The sequence below is a fragment of the Rana temporaria genome, chromosome 1 (genome assembly GCF_905171775.1).
Source record: "Rana temporaria chromosome 1, aRanTem1.1, whole genome shotgun sequence".
Lineage (NCBI taxonomy): Eukaryota > Metazoa > Chordata > Amphibia > Anura > Ranidae > Rana > Rana temporaria.
In genome coordinates, this window is record NC_053489.1 from 2,050,054 (window position 1) to 2,064,878 (window position 14,825).

Sequence of the window (14,825 nt, forward strand, 5' to 3'; positions counted from 1 at the left end):
TAGCACAGGCCTCCTACCAATGATATGAGCTCTCACCAATCCAACCATCACGAGTCACCATCCTCCTATCACAGGCCTCCCACCAATGATATGAGCTCTCACCAATCCAACCATCACGAGTCACCATCCTCCTATCACAGGCCTCCCACCAATGATATGAGCTCTCACCAATCCAACCATCACACCTCATCACAAGTCACCATCCTCCTATCACAGGCCTCCTACCAATGATATGAGCTCTCACCAATCCAACCATCACACCTCATCACGAGTCACCATCCTCCTATCACAGACCTCCTACCAATGATATGAGCTCTCACCAATCCAACCATCACACCTCATCACAAGTCACCATCCTCCTATCACAGGCCTCCCACCAATGATATGAGTTCACCCATATCCAACCATCACACCTCATCACGAGTCACCATCCTCCTATCACAGGCCTCCCACCAATGATATGAGCTCTCACCAATCCAACCATCACACCTCATCACGAGTCACCATCCTCATATCACAGGCCTCCCACCAATGATATGAGATCTCACCAATCCAACCATCACACCTCATCACGAGTCACCATCCTCCTATCACAGACCTCCCACCAATGATATGAGCTCTCACCAATCCAACCATCACGAGTCACCATCCTCCTATCACAGGCCTCCCACCAATGATATGAGCTCTCACCAATCCAACCATCACACCTCATCACAAGTCACCATCCTCCTATCACAGGCCTCCCACCAATGATATGAGCTCTCACCAATCCAACCATCACACCTCACCTCATCACGAGTCACCATCCTCCTATCACAGGCCCCCCACCAATGATATGAGCTCTCACCAATCCAACCATCACCCCTCACCTCATCACGAGTCACCATCCTCCTATCACAGGCCTCCCACCAATGATATGAGCTCTCACCAATCCCACCATCACACCTCATCACGAGTCACCATCCTCCTATCACAGGCCTCCCACCAATGATATGAGCTCTCACCAATCCAACCATCACACCTCATCACCAGTCACCATCCTCCTATCACAGGCCTCCTACCAATGATATGAGCTCTCACCAATCCAACCATCACACCTCATCACGAGTCACCATCCTCCTATCACAGACCTCCCACCAATGATATGAGCTCTCACCAATCCAACCATCACACCTCATCACGAGTCACCATCCTCCTATCACAGGCCTCCTACCAATGATATGAGCTCTCACCAATCCTACCATCACACCTCATCACGAGTCACCATCCTCCTATCACAGGCCTCCCACCAATGATATGAGCTCTCACCAATCCAACCATCACACCTCATCACGAGTCACCATCCTCCTATCACAGGCCTCCTACCAATGATATGAGCTCTCACCAATCCAACCATCACACCTCATCACGAGTCACCATCCTCCTATCACAGGCCTCCCACCAATGATATGAGCTCTCACCAATCCAACCATCACACCTCATCACCAGTCACCATCCTCCTATCACAGGCCTCCCACCAATGATATGAGCTCTCACCAATCCAACTATCACACCTCATCACCAGTCACCATCCTCCTATCACAGGCCTCACACCAATGATATGAGCTCTCACCAAGCCCACCATCACACCTCATCACCAGTCACCATCCTCCTATCACAGGCCTCCCACCAATGATATGAGCTCTCACCAATCCAACCATCACACCTCATCACGAGTCACCATCCTCCCATCACAGGCCTCCCACCAATGATATGAGCTCTCGCCAATCCAACCATCACACCTCATCACCATCCTCCTATCACAGGCCTCCCACCAATGATATGAGCTCTCACCAATCCAACCATCACACCTCATCACGAGTCACCATCCTCCTATCACAGGCCTCCCACCAATGATATGAGCTCTCACCAATCCAACCATCACACCTCATCACGAGTCACCATCCTCCTATCACAGGCCTCCCACCAATGATATGAGCTCTCACCAATCCAACCATCACACCTCATCACGAGTCACCATCCTCCTATCACAGGCCTCCCACCAATGATATGATATGAGCTCTCACCAATCCAACCATCACACCTCATCACGAGTCACCATCCTCCTATCACAGGCCTCCCACCAATGATATGAGCTCTCACCAATCCAACCATCACACCTCATCACGAGTCACCATCCTCCTATCACAGACCTCCCACCAATGATATGAGCTCTCACCAATCCAACCATCACACCTCATCACGAGTCACCATCCTCCTATCACAGGCCTCCCACCAATGATATGAGCTCTCACCAATCCAACTATCACACCTCATCACAAGTCACCATCCTCCTATCACAGGCCTCCCACCAATGATATGAGCTCTCACCAATCCAACCATCACACCTCATCACGAGTCACCATCCTCCTATCACAGGCCTCCCACCAATGATATGAGCTCTCGCCAATCCAACCATCACACCTCATCACAAGTCACTATCCTCCTATCACAGGCCCCCCACCAATGATATGAGCTCTCACCAATCCAACCATCACACCTCATCACGAGTCACCATCCTCCTATCACAGACCTCCCACCAATGATATGAGCTCTCACCAATCCAACCATCACATCTCATCACGAGTCACCATCCTCCTATCACAGGCCCCCCACCAATGATATGAGCTCTCACCAATCCAACCACCACACCTCATCACGAGTCACCATCCTCCTATCACAGGCCTCCCACCAATGATATGAGCTCTCACCAATCCAACCATCACACCTCATCACCAGTCACCATCCTCCTATCACAGGCCTCCCACCAATGATATGAGCTCTCACCAATCCAACTATCACACCTCATCACCAGTCACCATCCTCCTATCACAGGCCTCCCACCAATGATATGAGCTCTCACCAATCCAACCATCACACCTCATCACCATCCTCCTATCACAGGCCTCCCACCAATGATATGAGCTCTCACCAAGCCCACCATCACACCTCATCACCAGTCACCATCCTCCTATCACAGGCCTCCCACCAATGATATGAGCTCTCACCAATCCAACCATCACACCTCATCACGAGTCACCATCCTCCCATCACAGGCCTCCCACCAATGATATGAGCTCTCGCCAATCCAACCATCACACCTCATCACCATCCTCCTATCACAGGCCTCCCACCAATGATATGAGCTCTCACCAATCCAACCATCACACCTCATCACGAGTCACCATCCTCCTATCACAGGCCTCCCACCAATGATATGAGCTCTCACCAATCCAACCATCACACCTCATCACGAGTCACCATCCTCCTATCACAGGCCTCCCACCAATGATATGAGCTCTCACCAATCCAACCATCACACCTCATCACGAGTCACCATCCTCCTATCACAGGCCTCCCACCAATGATATGATATGAGCTCTCACCAATCTAACCATCACACCTCATCACGAGTCACCATCCTCCTATCACAGACCTCCCACCAATGATATGAGCTCTCACCAATCCAACCATCACACCTCATCACGAGTCACCATCCTCCTATCACAGGCCTCCCACCAATGATATGAGCTCTCACCAATCCAACTATCACACCTCATCACAAGTCACCATCCTCCTATCACAGGCCTCCCACCAATGATATGAGCTCTCACCAATCCAACCATCACACCTCATCACGAGTCACCATCCTCCTATCACAGGCCTCCTACCAATGATATGAGCTCTCACCAATCCAACCATCACACCTCATCACGAGTCACCATCCTCCTATCACAGGCCTCCTACCAATGATATGAGCTCTCACCAATCCAACCATCACACCTCATCACAAGTCACCATCTTCCTATCACAGGCCTCCCACCAAAGATATGAGCTCTCACCAATCCAACCATCACACCTCATCACGAGTCACCATCCTCCTATCACAGGCCCCCCACCAATGATATGATATGAGCTCTCACCAATCCAACCATCACACCTCATCACGAGTCACCATCTTCCTATCACAGGCCTCCCACCAAAGATATGAGCTCTCACCAATCCAACCATCACACCTCATCACGAGTCACCATCCTCCTATCACAGGCCTCCTACCAATGATATGATATGAGCTCTCACCAATCCAACCATCACACCTCATCACGAGTCACCATCCTCCTATCACAGGCCTCCCACCAATGATATGAGCTCTCACCAATCCAACCATCACACCTCATCACCATCCTCCTATCACAGGCCTCCTACCAATGATATGAGCTCTCACCAATCCTACCATCACACCTCATCACGAGTCACCATCCTCCTATCACAGGCCTCCCACCAATGATATGAGCTCTCGCCAATCCAACCATCACACCTCATCACGAGTCACCATCCTCCTATCACAGGCCTCCTACCAATGATATGAGCTCTCACCAATCCAACCATCACACCTCATCACGAGTCACCATCCTCCTATCACAGGCCTCCCACCAATGATATGAGCTCTCACCAATCCAACCATCACACCTCATCACAAGTCACCATCCTCCTATCACAGGCCCCCCACCAATGATATGAGCTCTCACCAATCCTACCATCACACCTCATCACCAGTCACCATCCTCCTATCACAGGCCTCCCACCAATGATATGAGCTCTCACCAATCCAACCATCACACCTCATCACGAGTCACCATCCTCCTATCACAGGCCTCCCACCAATGATATGAGCTCTCACCAATCCAACTATCACACCTCATCACAAGTCACCATCCTCCTATCACAGGCCTCCTACCAATGATATGAGCTCTCACCAATCCAACCATCACACCTCATCACGAGTCACCATCCTCCTATCACAGGCCTCCCACCAATGATATGAGCTCTCACCAATCCAACCATCACACCTCATCACCAGTCACCATCCTCCTATCACAGGCCTCCCACCAATGATATGAGCTCTCACCAAGCCCACCATCACACCTCATCACCAGTCACCATCCTCCTATCACAGGCCTCCCACCAATGATATGAGCTCTCACCAATCCAACCATCACACCTCATCACGAGTCACCATCCTCCCATCACAGGCCTCCCACCAATGATATGAGCTCTCACCAATCCAACCATCACACCTCATCACCATCCTCCTATCACAGGCCTCCCACCAATGATATGAGCTCTCACCAATCCAACCATCACACCTCATCACGAGTCACCATCCTCCTATCACAGGCCTCCCACCAATGATATGAGCTCTCACCAATCCAACCATCACACCTCATCACGAGTCACCATCCTCCTATCACAGGCCTCCCACCAATGATATGAGCTCTCACCAATCCAACCATCACACCTCATCACGAGTCACCATCCTCCTATCACAGGCCTCCCACCAATGATATGATATGAGCTCTCACCAATCTAACTATCACACCTCATCACGAGTCACCATCCTCCTATCACAGACCTCCCACCAATGATATGAGCTTTCACCAATCCAACCATCACACCTCATCACGAGTCACCATCCTCCTATCACAGGCCTCCCACCAATGATATGAGCTCTCACCAATCCAACTATCACACCTCATCACAAGTCACCATCCTCCTATCACAGGCCTCCCACCAATGATATTAGCTCTCACCAATCCAACTATCACACCTCATCACGAGTCACCATTCTCCTATCACAGGCCTCCCACCAATGATATGAGCTCTCGCCAATCCAACCATCACACCTCATCACAAGTCACTATCCTCCTATCACAGGCCCCCCACCAATGATATGAGCTCTCACCAATCCAACCATCACACCTCATCACAAGTCACCATCCTCCTATCACAGACCTCCCACCAATGATATGAGCTCTCACCAATCCAACCATCACATCTCATCACGAGTCACCATCCTCCTATCACAGGCCCCCCACCAATGATATGAGCTCTCACCAATCCAACCACCACACCTCATCACGAGTCACCATCCTCCTATCACAGGCCTCCCACCAATGATATGAGCTCTCACCAATCCAACCATCACACCTCATCACCAGTCACCATCCTCCTATCACAGGCCTCCCACCAATGATATGAGCTCTCACCAATCCAACCATCACACCTCATCACGAGTCACCATCCTCCTATCACAGGCCTCCCACCAATGATATGAGCTCTCACCAATCCAACTATCACACCTCATCACAAGTCACCATCCTCCTATCACAGGCCTCCTACCAATGATATGAGCTCTCACCAATCCAACCATCACACCTCATCACGAGTCACCATCCTCCTATCACAGGCCTCCCACCAATGATATGAGCTCTCATCAATCCAACCATCACACCTCATCACGAGTCACCATCCTCATATCACAGGCCTCCCACCAATGATATGAGCTCTCACCAATCCAACCATCACACCTCATCACCAGTCACCATCCTCCTATCACAGGCCTCCCACCAATGATATGAGCTCTCACCAATCCCACCATCACACCTCATCACGAGTCACCATCCTCCCATCACAGGCCTCCCACCAATGATATGAGCTCTCGCCAATCCAACCATCACACCTCATCACCATCCTCCTATCACAGGCCTCCCACCAATGATATGAGCTCTCACCAATCCAACCATCACACCTCATCACGAGTCACCATCCTCCTATCACAGGCCTCCCACCAATGATATGATATGAGCTCTCACCAATCTAACCATCACACCTCATCACGAGTCACCATCCTCCTATCACAGACCTCCCACCAATGATATGAGCTCTCACCAATCCAACCATCACACCTCATCACGAGTCACCATCCTCCTATCACAGGCCTCCCACCAATGATATGAGCTCTCACCAATCCAACTATCACACCTCATCACAAGTCACCATCCTCCTATCACAGGCCTCCCACCAATGATATTAGCTCTCACCAATCCAACTATCACACCTCATCACGAGTCACCATCCTCCTATCACAGGCCTCCCACCAATGATATGAGCTCTCACCAATCCAACCATCACACCTCGTCACGAGTCACCATCCTCCTATCACAGGCCTCCCACCAATGATATGAGCTCTCACCAATCCAACCATCACACCTCGTCACGAGTCACCATCCTCCTATCACAGGCCTCCCACCAATGATATGAGCTCTCACCAATCCAACCATCACACCTCATCACGAGTCACCATCCTCCTATCACAGGCCTCCCACCAATGATATGAGCTCTCACCAATCCAACCATCACACCTCATCACGAGTCACCATCCTCCTATCACAGGCCTCCTACCAATGATATGAGCTCTCACCAATCCAACTATCACACCTCATCACGAGTCACCATCCTCCTATCACAGGCCTCCTACCAATGATATGAGCTCTCACCAATCCAACCATCACACCTCATCACGAGTCACCATCCTCCTATCACAGGCCTCCCACCAATGATATGAGCTCTCGCCAATCCAACCATCACACCTCGTCACGAGTCACCATCCTCCTATCACAGGCCTCCCACCAATGATATGAGCTCTCACCAATCCAACCATCACACCTCGTCACGAGTCACCATCCTCCTATCACAGGCCTCCCACCAATGATATGAGCTCTCACCAATCCAACCATCACACCTCATCACAAGTCACCATCCTCCTATCACAGGCCTCCCACCAATGATATGAGCTCTCACCAATCCAACCATCACACCTCGTCACGAGTCACCATCCTCCTATCACAGGCCTCCCACCAATGATATGAGCTCTCACCAATCCAATCATCACACCTCATCACGAGTCACCATCCTCCTATCACAGGCCCCCCACCAATGATATGAGCTCTCACCAATCCAACCATCACACCTCATCACGAGTCACCATCCTCCTATCACAGGCCTCCCACCAATGATATGAGCTCTTGCCAATCCAACCATCACACCTCATCACAAGTCACTATCCTCCTATCACAGGCCCCCCACCAATGATATGAGCTCTCACCAATCCAACCATCACACCTCATCACGAGTCACCATCCTCCTATCACAGGCCTCCCACCAATGATATGATATGAGCTCTCACCAATCCAACCATCACACCGCATCATGAGTCACCATCCTCCTATCACAGGCCTCCCACCAATGATATGAGCTCTCGCCAATCCAACCATCACACCTCATCACGAGTCACCATCCTCCTATCACAGGCCTCCCACCAATGATATGAGCTCTCGCCAATCCAACCATCACACCTCATCACGAGTCACCATCCTCCTATCACAGGCCTCCTACCAATGATATGAGCTCTCACCAATCTAACCATCACACCTCATCACGAGTCACCATCCTCCTATCACAGGCCTCCCACCAATGATATGAGCTCTCACCAATCTAACCATCACACCTCATCACGAGTCACCATCCTCCTATCACAGGCCTCCCACCAATGATATGAGCTCTCACCAATCTAACCATCACACCTCATCACGAGTCACCATCCTCCTATCACAGGCCTCCCACCAATGATATGAGCTCTCGCCAATCCAACCATCACACCTCATCACAAGTCACCATCCTCCTATCACAGGCCTCCCACCAATGATATGAGATCTCACCAATCCAACCATCACACCTCATCACGAGTCACCATCCTCCTATCACAGGCCTCCCACCAATGATATGAGATCTCACCAATCCAACCATCACACCTCATCACGAGTCACCATCCTCCTATCACAGGCCTCCCACCAATGATATGAGCTCTCATCAATCCAACCATCACACCTCATCACCATCCTCCTATCACAGGCCTCCCACCAATGATATGAGCACTCACCAATCCAACCATCACACCTCATCACGAGTCACCATCCTCCTATCACAGGCCTCCCACCAATGATATAAGCTCTCACCAATCCAACCATCACACCTCATCACGAGTCACCATCCTCCTATCACAGGCCTCCCACCAATGATATGAGCTCTCACCAATCCAACCATCACACCTCATCACGAGTCACCATCCTCCTATCACAGGCCTCCCACCAATGATATGAGCTCTCGCCAATCCAACCATCACACCTCATCACGAGTCACCATCCTCCTATCACAGGCCTCCCACCAATGTAAGTTATGAGTTCTCACCAAGCCCACCATCACACCTCGTCACCAACAAAGTCCCTCTGGGACATCTACACCTCATCATGAGTCTCCATCCTTCTGTATAATTATATACAGAATGTAGTATATGTAGCAGCCTGCTACTTTCATATCTGGCGCTGCCCTAAATTTAGAGGGTGGTCAGAGATATAGTTACCTCTGACCGTATTGTTTTACCAAATTATAGGCTTCTGTTCCAGTCATGGCTGTACTGTGAGTGACCGCTATTGTTGTCTGGGGTGTTGGTACCACCCCAGGCCAAGGGTGGCAGTGGCAGCAGTCAAGTCAGGGTGTATTGGGTGTTTTTCCTCGGCAGCCAATCAGTGGGGGTTAATCGCCTCGCTGTGCATGCTGGGGGAGAGTACTTAAGGGATGGACGTCATTAGTTTTGGGTCGTAGTGGTCTATCTTGGCTGTCGTCCCACCACCCCCCGTGTGTGGCACTCATGGCTGGGGGTGCGTGTTCAAGTGTTCCGGGCTCTGGGATCACGTTGGTCCGGGGTTGTGATCTACTATGTAGGCCTGGTAATCAGACTGGGTCTACGTTCACAGAGTGGTCCTGTGCTACCCGTCCTGAGGGAGGAAGCCACCCGATGAAGAACCTGTCTTGGAGAGCACCGAGCACGAGGCTGGTATCTCAGGAGAGGCCTTGAACTTCATCGAAGGACGCCGATTACTGAGAGGCTGAGTGATGCTCGCCCGTCAGTTCTGAATTCACAAGAGTTTATTCAAGACAGATCCGGGTGCTGAATCCTGTGTTGAGAAGGATTTTGGACCGAATATATCTCCACCTTTGGGAGGGTCTGTGGCAGAGACTTTACCAAGTTTCCGTGTGACACCCCGGCTGCTAGGCTGGTGAGAGAGGCCTGTCCAGGGGCACAATACCCTCTCTGGCTGCTAGGCTGGTGAGAGAGGCCTATCCAGGGGCACAATACCCTCTCTGGCTCCTAGGCTGGTGAGAGAGGCCTATCCAGGGGCACAATACCCTCTCTGGCTGCTAGGCTGGTGAGAGAGGCCTGTCCAGGGGCACAATACCCGCTCTAGAGTGGCGACGAAAGTTTATCGCTGGAAGCAGGAGGAGTGTTTCCGAACAAAACTAATACACCTGAAGGTACTACCTATTACCCTTCTACCTCTTCAACTATAACTTTTATTCTTCTACCCCGTTGGGTAATAAAGCACAGAAAAAGAAACCTAAAGTGAAGTTTTTCCCAACTCTCATTATATACCCTAGACGGCGAAGGAACAGAGGTAACATGCCACCTAAAAATAACCAGCAGCTCCTTTGGGGGTAGTGCTACATATATATGTAGTTTCCAGGCCTTCTCCTAAGGTACCAGCCTCTTGCATGGCCCTCTCCAGGATAGGTCCTCCCCTGGCTTCCTTCATCGAGTGGCTTCCTCCCGCAGGACAGACAGCACAGGATCACCTCTGCGGTACGGTCCCCAGTCAGACAACTGGGCCCACCAGACGAAGATGCATCCCCCGGGCCAACGTGGTCCCAGAGCTAGGATTCACAACACACACCTCCGGCCAGGCGGGCAATAAGGTGCGAATGGACCCCGCACCAATGGCGTCTGTCCCTTAAGTACCCCTCCCCAGCATGTACAGCGGGGGCGACCACTCCCACTGATTCACTGCCAAGGGGGACACTCGATGTACCATGACCTGGCTGCTGCCACCCTTGGCCTGGGGCGGTAATAACACCCCCAGGCGAACAATGGTGGATACTCTCAGCACAGCCATGGCTGGAACAGAGGCTCAATTGCCCCAATCACTTTTATCTGAGCCAAATAACAGCTCAGACCCCCACTAAATGTAAAGCAGCGCCTGTTCATCAGGAGCAGGGCGCTACATATATATATATGATTATATACAGTATGTAGTATATGTAGCGCCCTGCTCCTGATGAACAGGCGCTGCTTTACATTTAGTGGGGGTCTGAGCTGTTATTTGGCTCAGATAAAAGTGATTAGGGGCAATTTAGCCTCTGTTCCAGCCATGGCTGTGCTGAGAGTATCCACCATTGTTCGCCTGGGGGTGTCATTACCATCCCAGGCCAAGGGTGGCAGCAGCAAGGTCAAGGTGTATTGGGTATTCCCCTCAGCAGCGAATCAGTGGGAGTGGTTGCTCGCTGTGCATGCTGGTTAGGGGTACTTAAAGCGGGGGTACATACCTCGTACAGCTATTTTCTTCCCCGGCTTCCGGGTCGGGACTCCCGCGGGAGTGGGCGTTCCTATACAGCAGGTGATTGACGTGATGACAAAAACGACCTCACCCCGTCGTAAAAGGAGCGTCACGAGTTGCCGAAAGAAGTCGAACGTTGGTGCGCAGGCGCCGTATAGCGCCGACTCGTCGTTCGGCTTCTTTCGGCAGCTCATGACGCTCCTTATGCGACGGGGTGAGGTCGTTTTTGTCATCACGTCAATCACCTGCTGGATAGGAACACCCACTCCCGCGGGAGTCCCGACCCGGAAGCCGGGGAAGAAAATAGCTGTACGAGGTATGTACAGCAAAAAACAAACGGCATACTGTCAATGTAGAGAGTGAGCTGAATGTAATGTTAGAACATCGTTTTTAGGGTGAACCCCCGCTTTAAGGGGCAGATGCCATTAGGGCGAGGTCGTCTGTCTGTTGTCCCACGCTCCTGGTGGCCCGCCTGGCCTGAGATGCATGTCCTGAATCCTGGCTCCGGGACCACGTTGGCCTGGGGCTGTGACTTTGTTTGTGGGCCCAGTAGTCTGACTGGGGCCTGCTTTGCAGAGGCGATCCTCTGCTGTCCGTCCTGCGGGGGGGGGGGGAAGCCACTTGATGAAGGGAGCCAGGGGAGGACCTATCCTGGAGAGGACCATGCAAGAGGCGGGTATCTTGGGAGAAGGCCTGAAGACTTCATCTGAGGATGCACCATACTCTGAGAGGCTGGACAGTGTCGCCTGTCGGGACCAAAACTTCTACTAAAGCTAAACTGGAGAGATCCGGGTGCTGAATCCTGAGGCAGAGGATTCTGGACCACAAGTGTCTCCTCAGAAAGGAAGGTCTGTGGCAGAGACTGGACTTTATTCCGTGCGCCATCCCGGCTGCTAGGCCAGTGAGAGGGACCTATCCGGGGGGCAATACCCACTCTGGCTGGAGGGGCGATGAGAACGGTTTGCTGGAAGAAGGAGTGTTTCTTTATTTGTGATTATGCACCGGAACCTACCTACCTACCCTTCCACCCGCCATACCTCCCAACTGTCTCGGATTCCGCGGGATCCTCCCGCAATTCAAAGTCTGTCCCGGGGTCCCGCGGACTAGACTAGGATCCCGGAAAACAGGGCCCCGGGGCGCGACATTCCGTGCCTCCATGTTTGCGTTCCACCGCCATGTTTGGTGTCCGGTTCCCTGTGATTGGGCGTATGGGGGGCATGTGCGGCTTGGGGCTGGCATGTCATTGATCGTCTAGAAGTCCCGCCTCCGCACATTACCGCTATACGCCCAATCACAGTGCGACGGGAAATACGGAGCGGGCTATAGTGGAATGGCGCAGGCGGGGTGTCGGGACAGAGGAATATTATGCACAGGTAGGAGAACCCCCCCCCCCCGCTCAACAACTTTGATCGCTCAACAACTTTGATCCCCACCCCCCCGCTCAACAACTTTGATCCCCACCCCCCCGCTCAACAACTTTGATCCCCGGCGCCCCCCCCCCCCGCTCAACAACTTTGATCCCCGGCACCCCCATCCCCTAAATAAAATGTCCCGCATTGGATTTTCTAAATGTTGGGAGGTATGCGCCCCTCCAACTTCTTTTCTAAAGTTCTGCAAAATAAATCCCAGAAAAAGAAGTGCATTGTGTGGACATTGGAGTTCTTCGGACTTTCCCATCACCCGGGACAGCGAGAAGACAGAGGTAACGCGCCGCCCAAATTATAACCAGCAGCTCCTGCGGGGGAAGTGCTACATCACACCTCCCAACATTTGGATATGGGAATGAGGGACACCTACTAACAAGCGTATGTAGGCAGAGGACACGCCCCCTTAAAGGAGAATTAACAAAAAAATAAAAAAGATTAAATCCACAAGGACTTTTTTCTACCACTAATATTCCCTGATATTGGCTTTTAAAATGTACAAATGCAGAAAGTTAGAGATCAGAGGAAAGGTTTATCTCTGGGAAACACGATCTGAAAGATAAAAAGAGCATTTTATATACAACTCTATCTATCAGAGGGACACATGAGGAGGAATGAGGGACATTTGGGAGCTATGCTACATATATATATGATTATATACAGTGTGTATATATATATATATATACACACACACACACTTTAAAGTCCCATTCAACTCTATGGGAAATACATGTTACTTCATAACTTCCAAACGGCTGTAGATATTTCGATAACACTTGGTCACATCTTACTTATATGTCCACTTAAACTATTGGATAGTTAATTTATCCCTTAACTACCCCCATTTGTGAGGATCGGGGTTTTTGTTTAAAGTCCCATGCAAATCAATGGGAAATGTATGTTCCCACATAACTTCTGTACGCCTGGAGATATTTCAATAATACCTGCTACACATATTACTTATATGCCAAATACAAATATATGACAGTTAAATTAACCCTTACCTACACCCTTATATAAAAGATGGGTATATTTATATTACTATGATTTTCCTCCCCAAAAGGTTAAGATAGGAAGACCGGGCAACGCCGGGTATTCAGCTAATATATATATACACACTACATGTAGCGCCCCCCTTACTTTCAGTAAAGGCACTACGCTGAAGTTAGTGGGGGAATGAGAGAGGTAAGTTGCTCTCATTCCAAATTGTGTTAAATGTGTGTCGCCAAATCTGGATTGTTCTGTGGGTCAGACTGCGTTCTAGAGATGTGGTAACATCCCTGGGCGACAGTTGGCACCAGAGAGGTCCAGGCGGAGACGCTTTTTCCCAGCAGCTAATGAGGAGTTGAGCCTCGATGTGCATGATGGGAGGGAGTATTTCTGTGGCAGAGGCCGTTGTTCTTCGCAGGGTTCCTGGTGGGGCACCCACGTTTAGGGGGTGTGCGCACATCGCAGGCCCCACCACTATGGCCTACCTGGCCTGGGGTCGTGCGCTTTATGGAGTTCCTGACTCTGGGCCCTCCTGGCCCGGATCGACTGATGCCACAGAGGGGCCCCAGTGACTGACTGGGTCCCAGGCTCTATTGAGGAGATCCCAGGCTGTATGCTGTTTGGTGGGGGATCGGCTTGAGGAGAACCCGCAGGCAGGTTGTCCAAAATTGCTTGAACGAACCATCTGGGATCTGGTGACCGGGACATTGACAGGTACACTTGCACTGTCAACCAGTGACCCTAGCGCAAATTTACTGGGAGGATTCGCTCTACCATTTAGCTTATTCAAGTATCCAAGTTCTAGGCCTGTGGCATAGGCTCCCTCAGAGCCAGGTCTGTGGCAGAGACCTGTTCCTCCCAGCATCCTTAAAGTGACACTTTGGCTGCCAGGCCTGTGGCAGGAGTCTGTCTGGGGGCGCTTTACCCACTCTGGCTGGAGTGGCGACGAACTGTATCTACTACTACTGAGAGCAGGATTGCTCGTCTTCCATCCAAGCCTGATACTGCAAGGTTTTCTTACTTCATCAACCTTTCCTATCATACTTCATGTTGATGTTGGGCCGAGAAATAAAGCATTCAGAAA